The sequence below is a fragment of the Hemiscyllium ocellatum genome, chromosome 33 (genome assembly GCF_020745735.1).
Source record: "Hemiscyllium ocellatum isolate sHemOce1 chromosome 33, sHemOce1.pat.X.cur, whole genome shotgun sequence".
Lineage (NCBI taxonomy): Eukaryota > Metazoa > Chordata > Chondrichthyes > Orectolobiformes > Hemiscylliidae > Hemiscyllium > Hemiscyllium ocellatum.
This window is the reverse complement of record NC_083433.1, coordinates 20,911,193-20,930,348: the sequence shown is the minus strand read 5'-3', so window position 1 is coordinate 20,930,348 and position 19,156 is coordinate 20,911,193. Positions and strand designations below refer to the sequence as shown.

Below are 19,156 nucleotides of genomic sequence, written 5' to 3'. Positions count from 1 at the left end.
CAGTCGACCTGACGTGCGGTGGCTCCGGCCCGTGCCATCTGATTGGTCGTCAGCGCGACCTACGCGGCTACGTAACAGATGGACAGAAAAGCACGGGGAAAGCACAGCGACTGCTGCAGAGTGATCTTCCGGTCTGGTTGGATATCTTGGAAGGAAGGTAGACGGTAAGGGAATAAAGGAACTTTGAATATCATCAAACTGATGGAAAGGATAGTCGGCAAATATGACCTCCACCGTTGGAGTATTAATGTGCTATCGCTTCTCGGCCTTTTGGCTTGGAATATGTGTAGTTTCTGTTCTTATCAGTTTAATCGCTGATATCTCCCGAAGGTGGGAGTGTTTGTATTAAATGGATTTTTGGAGCAGGGAGATGGCTTAAGGGCTTGCTCTGTCCTCTCCATGTATCAGCCTGGTATTGCAGTGTTTCCAGGAATGGTGCACCCAACGCTTACCCAAGTTCAAAAGCAGGTGAATGCAATGTGAATCTCTTGCCTTTGCTAGTTTGCCGTGTTGATGGCAGTCAGTGATTGTTGCATCTATTGTCTTTTCAGTTGCAGGAAACTATCGTCTTTTGTTACGGGTTTTCTGTCTTATGAACCTGCTCTGCAGTTACCTGATGAAGGTGCAGCACGCTGAAAGCCAGGACAGGGGTAACCCCAACGTGCTACAGGGAACATTCTGGAACCAGGGGCCTGCCAGGAAGGTAACTTGCCAATTTGAATGAATGGATTTGCCCTTGTCTGCCGTTTTGGGCTTCTGCGGTCGTTCTTGGAACGTATCCCACCGATGGTACGGCGGTGGCGGGGGGTGGGGTGACTGCTGTAATTTCAAAGAACCCCGTTGGGCTGAAACCTGGTGTTGTGGGATTTTTAACACAGTCAAATCAGGTTGTGGGATCCCATGACTCAGCCAATGTCAAATGGCTATCAGATCAGCCCCCACAGCCCCTTCCCAACCCCCCCGCCTCCCCCCCCACCCCCGAGGCAACAAATTTATCCTAATATTTTCTTGAACAAGGAAGAAATGTCTTTAGTCTGTTTCCTGAATAGAGTGAAACCCCCATCTCTGTTTGTTTCTTCGCAAACTACTGTACGGAAGCGACCTGCTTTAGTAGCTACGTCTGTACGTAAAGATTATTCACGCAGACGATCGCCCAAGGCTGGAACTGGCTTCAGCTCCCTGGTGCCACCAGGCAGCCGTACTAACCACTGATCCACTGTGCCACCCGTACGATTTGGAACGATTTGTCATCATTTGCGGTGCAAGTAGCGAAACAGTTGTCAGTTTGTCAACTGGGTCGGATTATAATGTTGTCAGCGATCTGCAGCAATGTGAACGGAGATGTCGAATCGAGCTGCTGGTGGTGATGAGGCGCGCTTGCAGCGTGACATGTTTACACGGGGAGATCAGCTCCCTCCCCATTCTCCACAGAGAGTCGGATACAAGTAGAGAGGATATTGAAAGTGGACGATAAAGAAAGGGTGCACGGACGTAATTCGCTTTTCGCAACTTTTCGGATTGATGCGGAATGCCGAGGAGCGAATCCTGTACGTGAGGGAAACGATGATTGGCATTTATGGGCAAGCTACACCAACACAAGGGGAGGCAATGAATAGGATCTTTCCGTCAAGGCCAACATTTCTCGCCCATGCCGAGATCAGCCTGGTGGTGAGCTGCTCTCTCGAACCGCTGCAGTCCAAGTGCTGTCGGTAGCCCCGCGATGCTGTTTGGGCGGGGATTCCCGATTTTGACCCGGTAACACCGGAGGAACAAGGACATATTTGCAATTCAGGACAGCGAGTGCCTCGGCGGGGGGAGAACTTGCGAATGGTGGTGTTCCCGTGGATCTGCTGCCGTCATCCTTCGAGGCTGCGTTGGCCATGGGTTTGCAAGGTGCTGCCTGAGGAATTCTGGTGAATCTTGTAGATGCCGGGGGAATGAATGACCCTGCCGCCGCCGCTGTCCCCGATCACCGGGAGAAACCTCTCTGCAGTCGACCTGACGTGCGGTGGCTCCGGCCCGTGCCATCTGATTGGTCGTCAGCGCGACCTACGCGGCTACGTAACAGATGGACAGAAAAGCACGGGGAAAGCACAGCGACTGCTGCAGAGTGATCTTCCGGTCTGGTTGGATATCTTGGAAGGAAGGTAGACGGTAAGGGAATAAAGGAACTTTGAATATCATCAAACTGATGGAAAGGATAGTCGGCAAATATGACCTCCACCGTTGGAGTATTAATGTGCTATCGCTTCTCGGCCTTTTGGCTTGGAATATGTGTAGTTTCTGTTCTTATCAGTTTAATCGCTGATATCTCCCGAAGGTGGGAGTGTTTGTATTAAATGGATTTTTGGAGCAGGGAGATGGCTTAAGGGCTTGCTCTGTCCTCTCCATGTATCAGCCTGGTATTGCAGTGTTTCCAGGAATGGTGCACCCAACGCTTACCCAAGTTCAAAAGCAGGTGAATGCAATGTGAATCTCTTGCCTTTGCTAGTTTGCCGTGTTGATGGCAGTCAGTGATTGTTGCATCTATTGTCTTTTCAGTTGCAGGAAACTATCGTCTTTTGTTACGGGTTTTCTGTCTTATGAACCTGCTCTGCAGTTACCTGATGAAGGTGCAGCACGCTGAAAGCCAGGACAGGGGTAACCCCAACGTGCTACAGGGAACATTCTGGAACCAGGGGCCTGCCAGGAAGGTAACTTGCCAATTTGAATGAATGGATTTGCCCTTGTCTGCCGTTTTGGGCTTCTGCGGTCGTTCTTGGAACGTATCCCACCGATGGTACGGCGGTGGCGGGGGGTGGGGTGACTGCTGTAATTTCAAAGAACCCCGTTGGGCTGAAACCTGGTGTTGTGGGATTTTTAACACAGTCAAATCAGGTTGTGGGATCCCATGACTCAGCCAATGTCAAATGGCTATCAGATCAGCCCCCACAGCCCCTTCCCAACCCCCCCGCCTCCCCCCCACCCCCGAGGCAACAAATTTATCCTAATATTTTCTTGAACAAGGAAGAAATGTCTTTAGTCTGTTTCCTGAATAGAGTGAAACCCCCATCTCTGTTTGTTTCTTCGCAAACTACTGTACGGAAGCGACCTGCTTTAGTAGCTACGTCTGTACGTAAAGATTATTCACGCAGACGATCGCCCAAGGCTGGAACTGGCTTCAGCTCCCTGGTGCCACCAGGCAGCCGTACTAACCACTGATCCACTGTGCCACCCGTACGATTTGGAACGATTTGTCATCATTTGCGGTGCAAGTAGCGAAACAGTTGTCAGTTTGTCAACTGGGTCGGATTATAATGTTGTCAGCGATCTGCAGCAATGTGAACGGAGATGTCGAATCGAGCTGCTGGTGGTGATGAGGCGCGCTTGCAGCGTGACATGTTTACACGGGGAGATCAGCTCCCTCCCCATTCTCCACAGAGAGTCGGATACAAGTAGAGAGGATATTGAAAGTGGACGATAAAGAAAGGGTGCACGGACGTAATTCGCTTTTCGCAACTTTTCGGATTGATGCGGAATGCCGAGGAGCGAATCCTGTACGTGAGGGAAACGATGATTGGCATTTATGGGCAAGCTACACCAACACAAGGGGAGGCAATGAATAGGATCTTTCCGTCAAGGCCAACATTTCTCGCCCATGCCGAGATCAGCCTGGTGGTGAGCTGCTCTCTCGAACCGCTGCAGTCCAAGTGCTGTCGGTAGCCCCGCGATGCTGTTTGGGCGGGGATTCCCGATTTTGACCCGGTAACACCGGAGGAACAAGGACATATTTGCAATTCAGGACAGCGAGTGCCTCGGCGGGGGGAGAACTTGCGAATGGTGGTGTTCCCGTGGATCTGCTGCCGTCATCCTTCGAGGCTGCGTTGGCCATGGGTTTGCAAGGTGCTGCCTGAGGAATTCTGGTGAATCTTGTAGATGCCGGGGGAATGAATGACCCTGCCGCCGCCGCTGTCCCCGATCACCGGGAGAAACCTCTCTGCAGTCGACCTGACGTGCGGTGGCTCCGGCCCGTGCCATCTGATTGGTCGTCAGCGCGACCTACGCGGCTACGTAACAGATGGACAGAAAAGCACGGGGAAAGCACAGCGACTGCTGCAGAGTGATCTTCCGGTCTGGTTGGATATCTTGGAAGGAAGGTAGACGGTAAGGGAATAAAGGAACTTTGAATATCATCAAACTGATGGAAAGGATAGTCGGCAAATATGACCTCCACCGTTGGAGTATTAATGTGCTATCGCTTCTCGGCCTTTTGGCTTGGAATATGTGTAGTTTCTGTTCTTATCAGTTTAATCGCTGATATCTCCCGAAGGTGGGAGTGTTTGTATTAAATGGATTTTTGGAGCAGGGAGATGGCTTAAGGGCTTGCTCTGTCCTCTCCATGTATCAGCCTGGTATTGCAGTGTTTCCAGGAATGGTGCACCCAACGCTTACCCAAGTTCAAAAGCAGGTGAATGCAATGTGAATCTCTTGCCTTTGCTAGTTTGCCGTGTTGATGGCAGTCAGTGATTGTTGCATCTATTGTCTTTTCAGTTGCAGGAAACTATCGTCTTTTGTTACGGGTTTTCTGTCTTATGAACCTGCTCTGCAGTTACCTGATGAAGGTGCAGCACGCTGAAAGCCAGGACAGGGGTAACCCCAACGTGCTACAGGGAACATTCTGGAACCAGGGGCCTGCCAGGAAGGTAACTTGCCAATTTGAATGAATGGATTTGCCCTTGTCTGCCGTTTTGGGCTTCTGCGGTCGTTCTTGGAACGTATCCCACCGATGGTACGGCGGTGGCGGGGGGTGGGGTGACTGCTGTAATTTCAAAGAACCCCGTTGGGCTGAAACCTGGTGTTGTGGGATTTTTAACACAGTCAAATCAGGTTGTGGGATCCCATGACTCAGCCAATGTCAAATGGCTATCAGATCAGCCCCCACAGCCCCTTCCCAACCCCCCCGCCTCCCCCCCCACCCCCGAGGCAACAAATTTATCCTAATATTTTCTTGAACAAGGAAGAAATGTCTTTAGTCTGTTTCCTGAATAGAGTGAAACCCCCATCTCTGTTTGTTTCTTCGCAAACTACTGTACGGAAGCGACCTGCTTTAGTAGCTACGTCTGTACGTAAAGATTATTCACGCAGACGATCGCCCAAGGCTGGAACTGGCTTCAGCTCCCTGGTGCCACCAGGCAGCCGTACTAACCACTGATCCACTGTGCCACCCGTACGATTTGGAACGATTTGTCATCATTTGCGGTGCAAGTAGCGAAACAGTTGTCAGTTTGTCAACTGGGTCGGATTATAATGTTGTCAGCGATCTGCAGCAATGTGAACGGAGATGTCGAATCGAGCTGCTGGTGGTGATGAGGCGCGCTTGCAGCGTGACATGTTTACACGGGGAGATCAGCTCCCTCCCCATTCTCCACAGAGAGTCGGATACAAGTAGAGAGGATATTGAAAGTGGACGATAAAGAAAGGGTGCACGGACGTAATTCGCTTTTCGCAACTTTTCGGATTGATGCGGAATGCCGAGGAGCGAATCCTGTACGTGAGGGAAACGATGATTGGCATTTATGGGCAAGCTACACCAACACAAGGGGAGGCAATGAATAGGATCTTTCCGTCAAGGCCAACATTTCTCGCCCATGCCGAGATCAGCCTGGTGGTGAGCTGCTCTCTCGAACCGCTGCAGTCCAAGTGCTGTCGGTAGCCCCGCGATGCTGTTTGGGCGGGGATTCCCGATTTTGACCCGGTAACACCGGAGGAACAAGGACATATTTGCAATTCAGGACAGCGAGTGCCTCGGCGGGGGGGAGAACTTGCGAATGGTGGTGTTCCCGTGGATCTGCTGCCGTCATCCTTCGAGGCTGCGTTGGCCATGGGTTTGCAAGGTGCTGCCTGAGGAATTCTGGTGAATCTTGTAGATGCCGGGGGAATGAATGACCCTGCCGCCGCCGCTGTCCCCGATCACCGGGAGAAACCTCTCTGCAGTCGACCTGACGTGCGGTGGCTCCGGCCCGTGCCATCTGATTGGTCGTCAGCGCGACCTACGCGGCTACGTAACAGATGGACAGAAAAGCACGGGGAAAGCACAGCGACTGCTGCAGAGTGATCTTCCGGTCTGGTTGGATATCTTGGAAGGAAGGTAGACGGTAAGGGAATAAAGGAACTTTGAATATCATCAAACTGATGGAAAGGATAGTCGGCAAATATGACCTCCACCGTTGGAGTATTAATGTGCTATCGCTTCTCGGCCTTTTGGCTTGGAATATGTGTAGTTTCTGTTCTTATCAGTTTAATCGCTGATATCTCCCGAAGGTGGGAGTGTTTGTATTAAATGGATTTTTGGAGCAGGGAGATGGCTTAAGGGCTTGCTCTGTCCTCTCCATGTATCAGCCTGGTATTGCAGTGTTTCCAGGAATGGTGCACCCAACGCTTACCCAAGTTCAAAAGCAGGTGAATGCAATGTGAATCTCTTGCCTTTGCTAGTTTGCCGTGTTGATGGCAGTCAGTGATTGTTGCATCTATTGTCTTTTCAGTTGCAGGAAACTATCGTCTTTTGTTACGGGTTTTCTGTCTTATGAACCTGCTCTGCAGTTACCTGATGAAGGTGCAGCACGCTGAAAGCCAGGACAGGGGTAACCCCAACGTGCTACAGGGAACATTCTGGAACCAGGGGCCTGCCAGGAAGGTAACTTGCCAATTTGAATGAATGGATTTGCCCTTGTCTGCCGTTTTGGGCTTCTGCGGTCGTTCTTGGAACGTATCCCACCGATGGTACGGCGGTGGCGGGGGGTGGGGTGACTGCTGTAATTTCAAAGAACCCCGTTGGGCTGAAACCTGGTGTTGTGGGATTTTTAACACAGTCAAATCAGGTTGTGGGATCCCATGACTCAGCCAATGTCAAATGGCTATCAGATCAGCCCCCACAGCCCCTTCCCAACCCCCCCGCCTCCCCCCCCACCCCCGAGGCAACAAATTTATCCTAATATTTTCTTGAACAAGGAAGAAATGTCTTTAGTCTGTTTCCTGAATAGAGTGAAACCCCCATCTCTGTTTGTTTCTTCGCAAACTACTGTACGGAAGCGACCTGCTTTAGTAGCTACGTCTGTACGTAAAGATTATTCACGCAGACGATCGCCCAAGGCTGGAACTGGCTTCAGCTCCCTGGTGCCACCAGGCAGCCGTACTAACCACTGATCCACTGTGCCACCCGTACGATTTGGAACGATTTGTCATCATTTGCGGTGCAAGTAGCGAAACAGTTGTCAGTTTGTCAACTGGGTCGGATTATAATGTTGTCAGCGATCTGCAGCAATGTGAACGGAGATGTCGAATCGAGCTGCTGGTGGTGATGAGGCGCGCTTGCAGCGTGACATGTTTACACGGGGAGATCAGCTCCCTCCCCATTCTCCACAGAGAGTCGGATACAAGTAGAGAGGATATTGAAAGTGGACGATAAAGAAAGGGTGCACGGACGTAATTCGCTTTTCGCAACTTTTCGGATTGATGCGGAATGCCGAGGAGCGAATCCTGTACGTGAGGGAAACGATGATTGGCATTTATGGGCAAGCTACACCAACACAAGGGGAGGCAATGAATAGGATCTTTCCGTCAAGGCCAACATTTCTCGCCCATGCCGAGATCAGCCTGGTGGTGAGCTGCTCTCTCGAACCGCTGCAGTCCAAGTGCTGTCGGTAGCCCCGCGATGCTGTTTGGGCGGGGATTCCCGATTTTGACCCGGTAACACCGGAGGAACAAGGACATATTTGCAATTCAGGACAGCGAGTGCCTCGGCGGGGGGGAGAACTTGCGAATGGTGGTGTTCCCGTGGATCTGCTGCCGTCATCCTTCGAGGCTGCGTTGGCCATGGGTTTGCAAGGTGCTGCCTGAGGAATTCTGGTGAATCTTGTAGATGCCGGGGGAATGAATGACCCTGCCGCCGCCGCTGTCCCCGATCACCGGGAGAAACCTCTCTGCAGTCGACCTGACGTGCGGTGGCTCCGGCCCGTGCCATCTGATTGGTCGTCAGCGCGACCTACGCGGCTACGTAACAGATGGACAGAAAAGCACGGGGAAAGCACAGCGACTGCTGCAGAGTGATCTTCCGGTCTGGTTGGATATCTTGGAAGGAAGGTAGACGGTAAGGGAATAAAGGAACTTTGAATATCATCAAACTGATGGAAAGGATAGTCGGCAAATATGACCTCCACCGTTGGAGTATTAATGTGCTATCGCTTCTCGGCCTTTTGGCTTGGAATATGTGTAGTTTCTGTTCTTATCAGTTTAATCGCTGATATCTCCCGAAGGTGGGAGTGTTTGTATTAAATGGATTTTTGGAGCAGGGAGATGGCTTAAGGGCTTGCTCTGTCCTCTCCATGTATCAGCCTGGTATTGCAGTGTTTCCAGGAATGGTGCACCCAACGCTTACCCAAGTTCAAAAGCAGGTGAATGCAATGTGAATCTCTTGCCTTTGCTAGTTTGCCGTGTTGATGGCAGTCAGTGATTGTTGCATCTATTGTCTTTTCAGTTGCAGGAAACTATCGTCTTTTGTTACGGGTTTTCTGTCTTATGAACCTGCTCTGCAGTTACCTGATGAAGGTGCAGCACGCTGAAAGCCAGGACAGGGGTAACCCCAACGTGCTACAGGGAACATTCTGGAACCAGGGGCCTGCCAGGAAGGTAACTTGCCAATTTGAATGAATGGATTTGCCCTTGTCTGCCGTTTTGGGCTTCTGCGGTCGTTCTTGGAACGTATCCCACCGATGGTACGGCGGTGGCGGGGGGTGGGGTGACTGCTGTAATTTCAAAGAACCCCGTTGGGCTGAAACCTGGTGTTGTGGGATTTTTAACACAGTCAAATCAGGTTGTGGGATCCCATGACTCAGCCAATGTCAAATGGCTATCAGATCAGCCCCCACAGCCCCTTCCCAACCCCCCCGCCTCCCCCCCCACCCCCGAGGCAACAAATTTATCCTAATATTTTCTTGAACAAGGAAGAAATGTCTTTAGTCTGTTTCCTGAATAGAGTGAAACCCCCATCTCTGTTTGTTTCTTCGCAAACTACTGTACGGAAGCGACCTGCTTTAGTAGCTACGTCTGTACGTAAAGATTATTCACGCAGACGATCGCCCAAGGCTGGAACTGGCTTCAGCTCCCTGGTGCCACCAGGCAGCCGTACTAACCACTGATCCACTGTGCCACCCGTACGATTTGGAACGATTTGTCATCATTTGCGGTGCAAGTAGCGAAACAGTTGTCAGTTTGTCAACTGGGTCGGATTATAATGTTGTCAGCGATCTGCAGCAATGTGAACGGAGATGTCGAATCGAGCTGCTGGTGGTGATGAGGCGCGCTTGCAGCGTGACATGTTTACACGGGGAGATCAGCTCCCTCCCCATTCTCCACAGAGAGTCGGATACAAGTAGAGAGGATATTGAAAGTGGACGATAAAGAAAGGGTGCACGGACGTAATTCGCTTTTCGCAACTTTTCGGATTGATGCGGAATGCCGAGGAGCGAATCCTGTACGTGAGGGAAACGATGATTGGCATTTATGGGCAAGCTACACCAACACAAGGGGAGGCAATGAATAGGATCTTTCCGTCAAGGCCAACATTTCTCGCCCATGCCGAGATCAGCCTGGTGGTGAGCTGCTCTCTCGAACCGCTGCAGTCCAAGTGCTGTCGGTAGCCCCGCGATGCTGTTTGGGCGGGGATTCCCGATTTTGACCCGGTAACACCGGAGGAACAAGGACATATTTGCAATTCAGGACAGCGAGTGCCTCGGCGGGGGGGAGAACTTGCGAATGGTGGTGTTCCCGTGGATCTGCTGCCGTCATCCTTCGAGGCTGCGTTGGCCATGGGTTTGCAAGGTGCTGCCTGAGGAATTCTGGTGAATCTTGTAGATGCCGGGGGAATGAATGACCCTGCCGCCGCCGCTGTCCCCGATCACCGGGAGAAACCTCTCTGCAGTCGACCTGACGTGCGGTGGCTCCGGCCCGTGCCATCTGATTGGTCGTCAGCGCGACCTACGCGGCTACGTAACAGATGGACAGAAAAGCACGGGGAAAGCACAGCGACTGCTGCAGAGTGATCTTCCGGTCTGGTTGGATATCTTGGAAGGAAGGTAGACGGTAAGGGAATAAAGGAACTTTGAATATCATCAAACTGATGGAAAGGATAGTCGGCAAATATGACCTCCACCGTTGGAGTATTAATGTGCTATCGCTTCTCGGCCTTTTGGCTTGGAATATGTGTAGTTTCTGTTCTTATCAGTTTAATCGCTGATATCTCCCGAAGGTGGGAGTGTTTGTATTAAATGGATTTTTGGAGCAGGGAGATGGCTTAAGGGCTTGCTCTGTCCTCTCCATGTATCAGCCTGGTATTGCAGTGTTTCCAGGAATGGTGCACCCAACGCTTACCCAAGTTCAAAAGCAGGTGAATGCAATGTGAATCTCTTGCCTTTGCTAGTTTGCCGTGTTGATGGCAGTCAGTGATTGTTGCATCTATTGTCTTTTCAGTTGCAGGAAACTATCGTCTTTTGTTACGGGTTTTCTGTCTTATGAACCTGCTCTGCAGTTACCTGATGAAGGTGCAGCACGCTGAAAGCCAGGACAGGGGTAACCCCAACGTGCTACAGGGAACATTCTGGAACCAGGGGCCTGCCAGGAAGGTAACTTGCCAATTTGAATGAATGGATTTGACCTTGTCTGCCGTTTTGGGCTTCTGCGGTCGTTCTTGGAACGTATCCCACCGATGGTACGGCGGTGGCGGGGGGTGGGGTGACTGCTGTAATTTCAAAGAACCCCGTTGGGCTGAAACCTGGTGTTGTGGGATTTTTAACACAGTCAAATCAGGTTGTGGGATCCCATGACTCAGCCAATGTCAAATGGCTATCAGATCAGCCCCCACAGCCCCTTCCCAACCCCCCCGCCTCCCCCCCCACCCCCGAGGCAACAAATTTATCCTAATATTTTCTTGAACAAGGAAGAAATGTCTTTAGTCTGTTTCCTGAATAGAGTGAAACCCCCATCTCTGTTTGTTTCTTCGCAAACTACTGTACGGAAGCGACCTGCTTTAGTAGCTACGTCTGTACGTAAAGATTATTCACGCAGACGATCGCCCAAGGCTGGAACTGGCTTCAGCTCCCTGGTGCCACCAGGCAGCCGTACTAACCACTGATCCACTGTGCCACCCGTACGATTTGGAACGATTTGTCATCATTTGCGGTGCAAGTAGCGAAACAGTTGTCAGTTTGTCAACTGGGTCGGATTATAATGTTGTCAGCGATCTGCAGCAATGTGAACGGAGATGTCGAATCGAGCTGCTGGTGGTGATGAGGCGCGCTTGCAGCGTGACATGTTTACACGGGGAGATCAGCTCCCTCCCCATTCTCCACAGAGAGTCGGATACAAGTAGAGAGGATATTGAAAGTGGACGATAAAGAAAGGGTGCACGGACGTAATTCGCTTTTCGCAACTTTTCGGATTGATGCGGAATGCCGAGGAGCGAATCCTGTACGTGAGGGAAACGATGATTGGCATTTATGGGCAAGCTACACCAACACAAGGGGAGGCAATGAATAGGATCTTTCCGTCAAGGCCAACATTTCTCGCCCATGCCGAGATCAGCCTGGTGGTGAGCTGCTCTCTCGAACCGCTGCAGTCCAAGTGCTGTCGGTAGCCCCGCGATGCTGTTTGGGCGGGGATTCCCGATTTTGACCCGGTAACACCGGAGGAACAAGGACATATTTGCAATTCAGGACAGCGAGTGCCTCGGCGGGGGGGAGAACTTGCGAATGGTGGTGTTCCCGTGGATCTGCTGCCGTCATCCTTCGAGGCTGCGTTGGCCATGGGTTTGCAAGGTGCTGCCTGAGGAATTCTGGTGAATCTTGTAGATGCCGGGGGAATGAATGACCCTGCCGCCGCCGCTGTCCCCGATCACCGGGAGAAACCTCTCTGCAGTCGACCTGACGTGCGGTGGCTCCGGCCCGTGCCATCTGATTGGTCGTCAGCGCGACCTACGCGGCTACGTAACAGATGGACAGAAAAGCACGGGGAAAGCACAGCGACTGCTGCAGAGTGATCTTCCGGTCTGGTTGGATATCTTGGAAGGAAGGTAGACGGTAAGGGAATAAAGGAACTTTGAATATCATCAAACTGATGGAAAGGATAGTCGGCAAATATGACCTCCACCGTTGGAGTATTAATGTGCTATCGCTTCTCGGCCTTTTGGCTTGGAATATGTGTAGTTTCTGTTCTTATCAGTTTAATCGCTGATATCTCCCGAAGGTGGGAGTGTTTGTATTAAATGGATTTTTGGAGCAGGGAGATGGCTTAAGGGCTTGCTCTGTCCTCTCCATGTATCAGCCTGGTATTGCAGTGTTTCCAGGAATGGTGCACCCAACGCTTACCCAAGTTCAAAAGCAGGTGAATGCAATGTGAATCTCTTGCCTTTGCTAGTTTGCCGTGTTGATGGCAGTCAGTGATTGTTGCATCTATTGTCTTTTCAGTTGCAGGAAACTATCGTCTTTTGTTACGGGTTTTCTGTCTTATGAACCTGCTCTGCAGTTACCTGATGAAGGTGCAGCACGCTGAAAGCCAGGACAGGGGTAACCCCAACGTGCTACAGGGAACATTCTGGAACCAGGGGCCTGCCAGGAAGGTAACTTGCCAATTTGAATGAATGGATTTGACCTTGTCTGCCGTTTTGGGCTTCTGCGGTCGTTCTTGGAACGTATCCCACCGATGGTACGGCGGTGGCGGGGGGTGGGGTGACTGCTGTAATTTCAAAGAACCCCGTTGGGCTGAAACCTGGTGTTGTGGGATTTTTAACACAGTCAAATCAGGTTGTGGGATCCCATGACTCAGCCAATGTCAAATGGCTATCAGATCAGCCCCCACAGCCCCTTCCCAACCCCCCCGCCTCCCCCCCCACCCCCGAGGCAACAAATTTATCCTAATATTTTCTTGAACAAGGAAGAAATGTCTTTAGTCTGTTTCCTGAATAGAGTGAAACCCCCATCTCTGTTTGTTTCTTCGCAAACTACTGTACGGAAGCGACCTGCTTTAGTAGCTACGTCTGTACGTAAAGATTATTCACGCAGACGATCGCCCAAGGCTGGAACTGGCTTCAGCTCCCTGGTGCCACCAGGCAGCCGTACTAACCACTGATCCACTGTGCCACCCGTACGATTTGGAACGATTTGTCATCATTTGCGGTGCAAGTAGCGAAACAGTTGTCAGTTTGTCAACTGGGTCGGATTATAATGTTGTCAGCGATCTGCAGCAATGTGAACGGAGATGTCGAATCGAGCTGCTGGTGGTGATGAGGCGCGCTTGCAGCGTGACATGTTTACACGGGGAGATCAGCTCCCTCCCCATTCTCCACAGAGAGTCGGATACAAGTAGAGAGGATATTGAAAGTGGACGATAAAGAAAGGGTGCACGGACGTAATTCGCTTTTCGCAACTTTTCGGATTGATGCGGAATGCCGAGGAGCGAATCCTGTACGTGAGGGAAACGATGATTGGCATTTATGGGCAAGCTACACCAACACAAGGGGAGGCAATGAATAGGATCTTTCCGTCAAGGCCAACATTTCTCGCCCATGCCGAGATCAGCCTGGTGGTGAGCTGCTCTCTCGAACCGCTGCAGTCCAAGTGCTGTCGGTAGCCCCGCGATGCTGTTTGGGCGGGGATTCCCGATTTTGACCCGGTAACACCGGAGGAACAAGGACATATTTGCAATTCAGGACAGCGAGTGCCTCGGCGGGGGGGAGAACTTGCGAATGGTGGTGTTCCCGTGGATCTGCTGCCGTCATCCTTCGAGGCTGCGTTGGCCATGGGTTTGCAAGGTGCTGCCTGAGGAATTCTGGTGAATCTTGTAGATGCCGGGGGAATGAATGACCCTGCCGCCGCCGCTGTCCCCGATCACCGGGAGAAACCTCTCTGCAGTCGACCTGACGTGCGGTGGCTCCGGCCCGTGCCATCTGATTGGTCGTCAGCGCGACCTACGCGGCTACGTAACAGATGGACAGAAAAGCACGGGGAAAGCACAGCGACTGCTGCAGAGTGATCTTCCGGTCTGGTTGGATATCTTGGAAGGAAGGTAGACGGTAAGGGAATAAAGGAACTTTGAATATCATCAAACTGATGGAAAGGATAGTCGGCAAATATGACCTCCACCGTTGGAGTATTAATGTGCTATCGCTTCTCGGCCTTTTGGCTTGGAATATGTGTAGTTTCTGTTCTTATCAGTTTAATCGCTGATATCTCCCGAAGGTGGGAGTGTTTGTATTAAATGGATTTTTGGAGCAGGGAGATGGCTTAAGGGCTTGCTCTGTCCTCTCCATGTATCAGCCTGGTATTGCAGTGTTTCCAGGAATGGTGCACCCAACGCTTACCCAAGTTCAAAAGCAGGTGAATGCAATGTGAATCTCTTGCCTTTGCTAGTTTGCCGTGTTGATGGCAGTCAGTGATTGTTGCATCTATTGTCTTTTCAGTTGCAGGAAACTATCGTCTTTTGTTACGGGTTTTCTGTCTTATGAACCTGCTCTGCAGTTACCTGATGAAGGTGCAGCACGCTGAAAGCCAGGACAGGGGTAACCCCAACGTGCTACAGGGAACATTCTGGAACCAGGGGCCTGCCAGGAAGGTAACTTGCCAATTTGAATGAATGGATTTGCCCTTGTCTGCCGTTTTGGGCTTCTGCGGTCGTTCTTGGAACGTATCCCACCGATGGTACGGCGGTGGCGGGGGGTGGGGTGACTGCTGTAATTTCAAAGAACCCCGTTGGGCTGAAACCTGGTGTTGTGGGATTTTTAACACAGTCAAATCAGGTTGTGGGATCCCATGACTCAGCCAATGTCAAATGGCTATCAGATCAGCCCCCACAGCCCCTTCCCAACCCCCCCGCCTCCCCCCCCACCCCCGAGGCAACAAATTTATCCTAATATTTTCTTGAACAAGGAAGAAATGTCTTTAGTCTGTTTCCTGAATAGAGTGAAACCCCCATCTCTGTTTGTTTCTTCGCAAACTACTGTACGGAAGCGACCTGCTTTAGTAGCTACGTCTGTACGTAAAGATTATTCACGCAGACGATCGCCCAAGGCTGGAACTGGCTTCAGCTCCCTGGTGCCACCAGGCAGCCGTACTAACCACTGATCCACTGTGCCACCCGTACGATTTGGAACGATTTGTCATCATTTGCGGTGCAAGTAGCGAAACAGTTGTCAGTTTGTCAACTGGGTCGGATTATAATGTTGTCAGCGATCTGCAGCAATGTGAACGGAGATGTCGAATCGAGCTGCTGGTGGTGATGAGGCGCGCTTGCAGCGTGACATGTTTACACGGGGAGATCAGCTCCCTCCCCATTCTCCACAGAGAGTCGGATACAAGTAGAGAGGATATTGAAAGTGGACGATAAAGAAAGGGTGCACGGACGTAATTCGCTTTTCGCAACTTTTCGGATTGATGCGGAATGCCGAGGAGCGAATCCTGTACGTGAGGGAAACGATGATTGGCATTTATGGGCAAGCTACACCAACACAAGGGGAGGCAATGAATAGGATCTTTCCGTCAAGGCCAACATTTCTCGCCCATGCCGAGATCAGCCTGGTGGTGAGCTGCTCTCTCGAACCGCTGCAGTCCAAGTGCTGTCGGTAGCCCCGCGATGCTGTTTGGGCGGGGATTCCCGATTTTGACCCGGTAACACCGGAGGAACAAGGACATATTTGCAATTCAGGACAGCGAGTGCCTCGGCGGGGGGGAGAACTTGCGAATGGTGGTGTTCCCGTGGATCTGCTGCCGTCATCCTTCGAGGCTGCGTTGGCCATGGGTTTGCAAGGTGCTGCCTGAGGAATTCTGGTGAATCTTGTAGATGCCGGGGGAATGAATGACCCTGCCGCCGCCGCTGTCCCCGATCACCGGGAGAAACCTCTCTGCAGTCGACCTGACGTGCGGTGGCTCCGGCCCGTGCCATCTGATTGGTCGTCAGCGCGACCTACGCGGCTACGTAACAGATGGACAGAAAAGCACGGGGAAAGCACAGCGACTGCTGCAGAGTGATCTTCCGGTCTGGTTGGATATCTTGGAAGGAAGGTAGACGGTAAGGGAATAAAGGAACTTTGAATATCATCAAACTGATGGAAAGGATAGTCGGCAAATATGACCTCCACCGTTGGAGTATTAATGTGCTATCGCTTCTCGGCCTTTTGGCTTGGAATATGTGTAGTTTCTGTTCTTATCAGTTTAATCGCTGATATCTCCCGAAGGTGGGAGTGTTTGTATTAAATGGATTTTTGGAGCAGGGAGATGGCTTAAGGGCTTGCTCTGTCCTCTCCATGTATCAGCCTGGTATTGCAGTGTTTCCAGGAATGGTGCACCCAACGCTTACCCAAGTTCAAAAGCAGGTGAATGCAATGTGAATCTCTTGCCTTTGCTAGTTTGCCGTGTTGATGGCAGTCAGTGATTGTTGCATCTATTGTCTTTTCAGTTGCAGGAAACTATCGTCTTTTGTTACGGGTTTTCTGTCTTATGAACCTGCTCTGCAGTTACCTGATGAAGGTGCAGCACGCTGAAAGCCAGGACAGGGGTAACCCCAACGTGCTACAGGGAACATTCTGGAACCAGGGGCCTGCCAGGAAGGTAACTTGCCAATTTGAATGAATGGATTTGCCCTTGTCTGCCGTTTTGGGCTTCTGCGGTCGTTCTTGGAACGTATCCCACCGATGGTACGGCGGTGGCGGGGGGTGGGGTGACTGCTGTAATTTCAAAGAACCCCGTTGGGCTGAAACCTGGTGTTGTGGGATTTTTAACACAGTCAAATCAGGTTGTGGGATCCCATGACTCAGCCAATGTCAAATGGCTATCAGATCAGCCCCCACAGCCCCTTCCCAACCCCCCCGCCTCCCCCCCCACCCCCGAGGCAACAAATTTATCCTAATATTTTCTTGAACAAGGAAGAAATGTCTTTAGTCTGTTTCCTGAATAGAGTGAAACCCCCATCTCTGTTTGTTTCTTCGCAAACTACTGTACGGAAGCGACCTGCTTTAGTAGCTACGTCTGTACGTAAAGATTATTCACGCAGACGATCGCCCAAGGCTGGAACTGGCTTCAGCTCCCTGGTGCCACCAGGCAGCCGTACTAACCACTGATCCACTGTGCCACCCGTACGATTTGGAACGATTTGTCATCATTTGCGGTGCAAGTAGCGAAACAGTTGTCAGTTTGTCAACTGGGTCGGATTATAATGTTGTCAGCGATCTGCAGCAATGTGAACGGAGATGTCGAATCGAGCTGCTGGTGGTGATGAGGCGCGCTTGCAGCGTGACATGTTTACACGGGGAGATCAGCTCCCTCCCCATTCTCCACAGAGAGTCGGATACAAGTAGAGAGGATATTGAAAGTGGACGATAAAGAAAGGGTGCACGGACGTAATTCGCTTTTCGCAACTTTTCGGATTGATGCGGAATGCCGAGGAGCGAATCCTGTACGTGAGGGAAACGATGATTGGCATTTATGGGCAAGCTACACCAACACAAGGGGAGGCAATGAATAGGATCTTTCCGTCAAGGCCAACATTTCTCGCCCATGCCGAGATCAGCCTGGTGGTGAGCTGCTCTCTCGAACCGCTGCAGTCCAAGTGCTGTCGGTAGCCCCGCGATGCTGTTTGGGCGGGGATTCCCGATTTTGACCCGGTAACACCGGAGGAACAAGGACATATTTGCAATTCAGGACAGCGAGTGCCTCGGCGGGGGGGAGAACTTGCGAATGGTGGTGTTCCCGTGGATCTGCTGCCGTCATCCTTCGAGGCTGCGTTGGCCATGGGTTTGCAAGGTGCTGCCTGAGGAATTCTGGTGAATCTTGTAGATGCCGGGGGAATGAATGACCCTGCCGCCGCCGCTGTCCCCGATCACCGGGAGAAACCTCTCTGCAGTCGACCTGACGTGCGGTGGCTCCGGCCCGTGCCATCTGATTGGTCGTCAGCGCGACCTACGCGGCTACGTAACAGATGGACAGAAAAGCACGGGGAAAGCACAGCGACTGCTGCAGAGTGATCTTCCGGTCTGGTTGGATATCTTGGAAGGAAGGTAGACGGTAAGGGAATAAAGGAACTTTGAATATCATCAAACTGATGGAAAGGATAGTCGGCAAATATGACCTCCACCGTTGGAGTATTAATGTGCTATCGCTTCTCGGCCTTTTGGCTTGGAATATGTGTAGTTTCTGTTCTTATCAGTTTAATCGCTGATATCTCCCGAAGGTGGGAGTGTTTGTATTAAATGGATTTTTGGAGCAGGGAGATGGCTTAAGGGCTTGCTCTGTCCTCTCCATGTATCAGCCTGGTATTGCAGTGTTTCCAGGAATGGTGCACCCAACGCTTACCCAAGTTCAAAAGCAGGTGAATGCAATGTGAATCTCTTGCCTTTGCTAGTTTGCCGTGTTGATGGCAGTCAGTGATTGTTGCATCTATTGTCTTTTCAGTTGCAGGAAACTATCGTCTTTTGTTACGGGTTTTCTGTCTTATGAACCTGCTCTGCAGTTACCTGATGAAGGTGCAGCACGCTGAAAGCCAGGACAGGGGTAACCCCAACGTGCTACAGGGAACATTCTGGAACCAGGGGCCTGCCAGGAAGGTAACTTGCCAATTTGAATGAATGGATTTGCCCTTGTCTGCCGTTTTGGGCTTCTGCGGTCGTTCTTGGAACGTATCCCACCGATGGTACGGCGGTGGCGGGGGGTGGGGTGACTGCTGTAATTTCAAAGAACCCCGTTGGGCTGAAACCTGGTGTTGTGGGATTTTTAACACAGTCAAATCAGGTTGTGGGATCCCATGACTCAGCCAATGTCAAATGGCTATCAGATCAGCCCCCACAGCCCCTTCCCAACCCCCCCGCCTCCCCCCCCACCCCCGAGGCAACAAATTTATCCTAATATTTTCTTGAACAAGGAAGAAATGTCTTTAGTCTGTTTCCTGAATAGAGTGAAACCCCCATCTCTGTTTGTTTCTTCGCAAACTACTGTACGGAAGCGACCTGCTTTAGTAGCTACGTCTGTACGTAAAGATTATTCACGCAGACGATCGCCCAAGGCTGGAACTGGCTTCAGCTCCCTGGTGCCACCAGGCAGCCGTACTAACCACTGATCCACTGTGCCACCCGTACGATTTGGAA

At 51.3% G+C, this 19,156-nt stretch overlaps 10 non-coding genes across 10 annotated transcripts; all 10 read left to right on the top strand.

Moving 5' to 3' along the window:
- Positions 1-254: 254 nt before the first annotated feature.
- On the top strand, positions 255-446 carry LOC132831669 (U2 spliceosomal RNA). The gene has a single exon (XR_009646625.1). It is a non-coding gene; the product is annotated as a U2 spliceosomal RNA (small nuclear RNA).
- A 1,798-nt stretch (positions 447-2,244) lies between these two features.
- On the top strand, positions 2,245-2,436 carry LOC132831668 (U2 spliceosomal RNA). Its single transcript, XR_009646624.1, has one exon. It is a non-coding gene; the product is annotated as a U2 spliceosomal RNA (small nuclear RNA).
- Positions 2,437-4,233: 1,797 nt separating this feature from the next.
- Positions 4,234-4,425, top strand: LOC132831667 (U2 spliceosomal RNA). Its single transcript, XR_009646623.1, has one exon. It is a non-coding gene; the product is annotated as a U2 spliceosomal RNA (small nuclear RNA).
- A 1,799-nt stretch (positions 4,426-6,224) lies between these two features.
- LOC132831666 (U2 spliceosomal RNA) lies at positions 6,225-6,416 on the top strand. Its single transcript, XR_009646622.1, has one exon. It is a non-coding gene; the product is annotated as a U2 spliceosomal RNA (small nuclear RNA).
- A 1,799-nt stretch (positions 6,417-8,215) lies between these two features.
- On the top strand, positions 8,216-8,407 carry LOC132831665 (U2 spliceosomal RNA). Its single transcript, XR_009646621.1, has one exon. It is a non-coding gene; the product is annotated as a U2 spliceosomal RNA (small nuclear RNA).
- Positions 8,408-10,206: 1,799 nt separating this feature from the next.
- LOC132831664 (U2 spliceosomal RNA) lies at positions 10,207-10,398 on the top strand. The gene has a single exon (XR_009646620.1). It is a non-coding gene; the product is annotated as a U2 spliceosomal RNA (small nuclear RNA).
- A 1,799-nt stretch (positions 10,399-12,197) lies between these two features.
- On the top strand, positions 12,198-12,389 carry LOC132831663 (U2 spliceosomal RNA). Its single transcript, XR_009646619.1, has one exon. It is a non-coding gene; the product is annotated as a U2 spliceosomal RNA (small nuclear RNA).
- A 1,799-nt stretch (positions 12,390-14,188) lies between these two features.
- LOC132831662 (U2 spliceosomal RNA) lies at positions 14,189-14,380 on the top strand. Its single transcript, XR_009646618.1, has one exon. It is a non-coding gene; the product is annotated as a U2 spliceosomal RNA (small nuclear RNA).
- Positions 14,381-16,179: 1,799 nt separating this feature from the next.
- Positions 16,180-16,371, top strand: LOC132831660 (U2 spliceosomal RNA). Its single transcript, XR_009646616.1, has one exon. It is a non-coding gene; the product is annotated as a U2 spliceosomal RNA (small nuclear RNA).
- A 1,799-nt stretch (positions 16,372-18,170) lies between these two features.
- LOC132831659 (U2 spliceosomal RNA) lies at positions 18,171-18,362 on the top strand. Its single transcript, XR_009646615.1, has one exon. It is a non-coding gene; the product is annotated as a U2 spliceosomal RNA (small nuclear RNA).
- Positions 18,363-19,156: the final 794 nt, after the last annotated feature.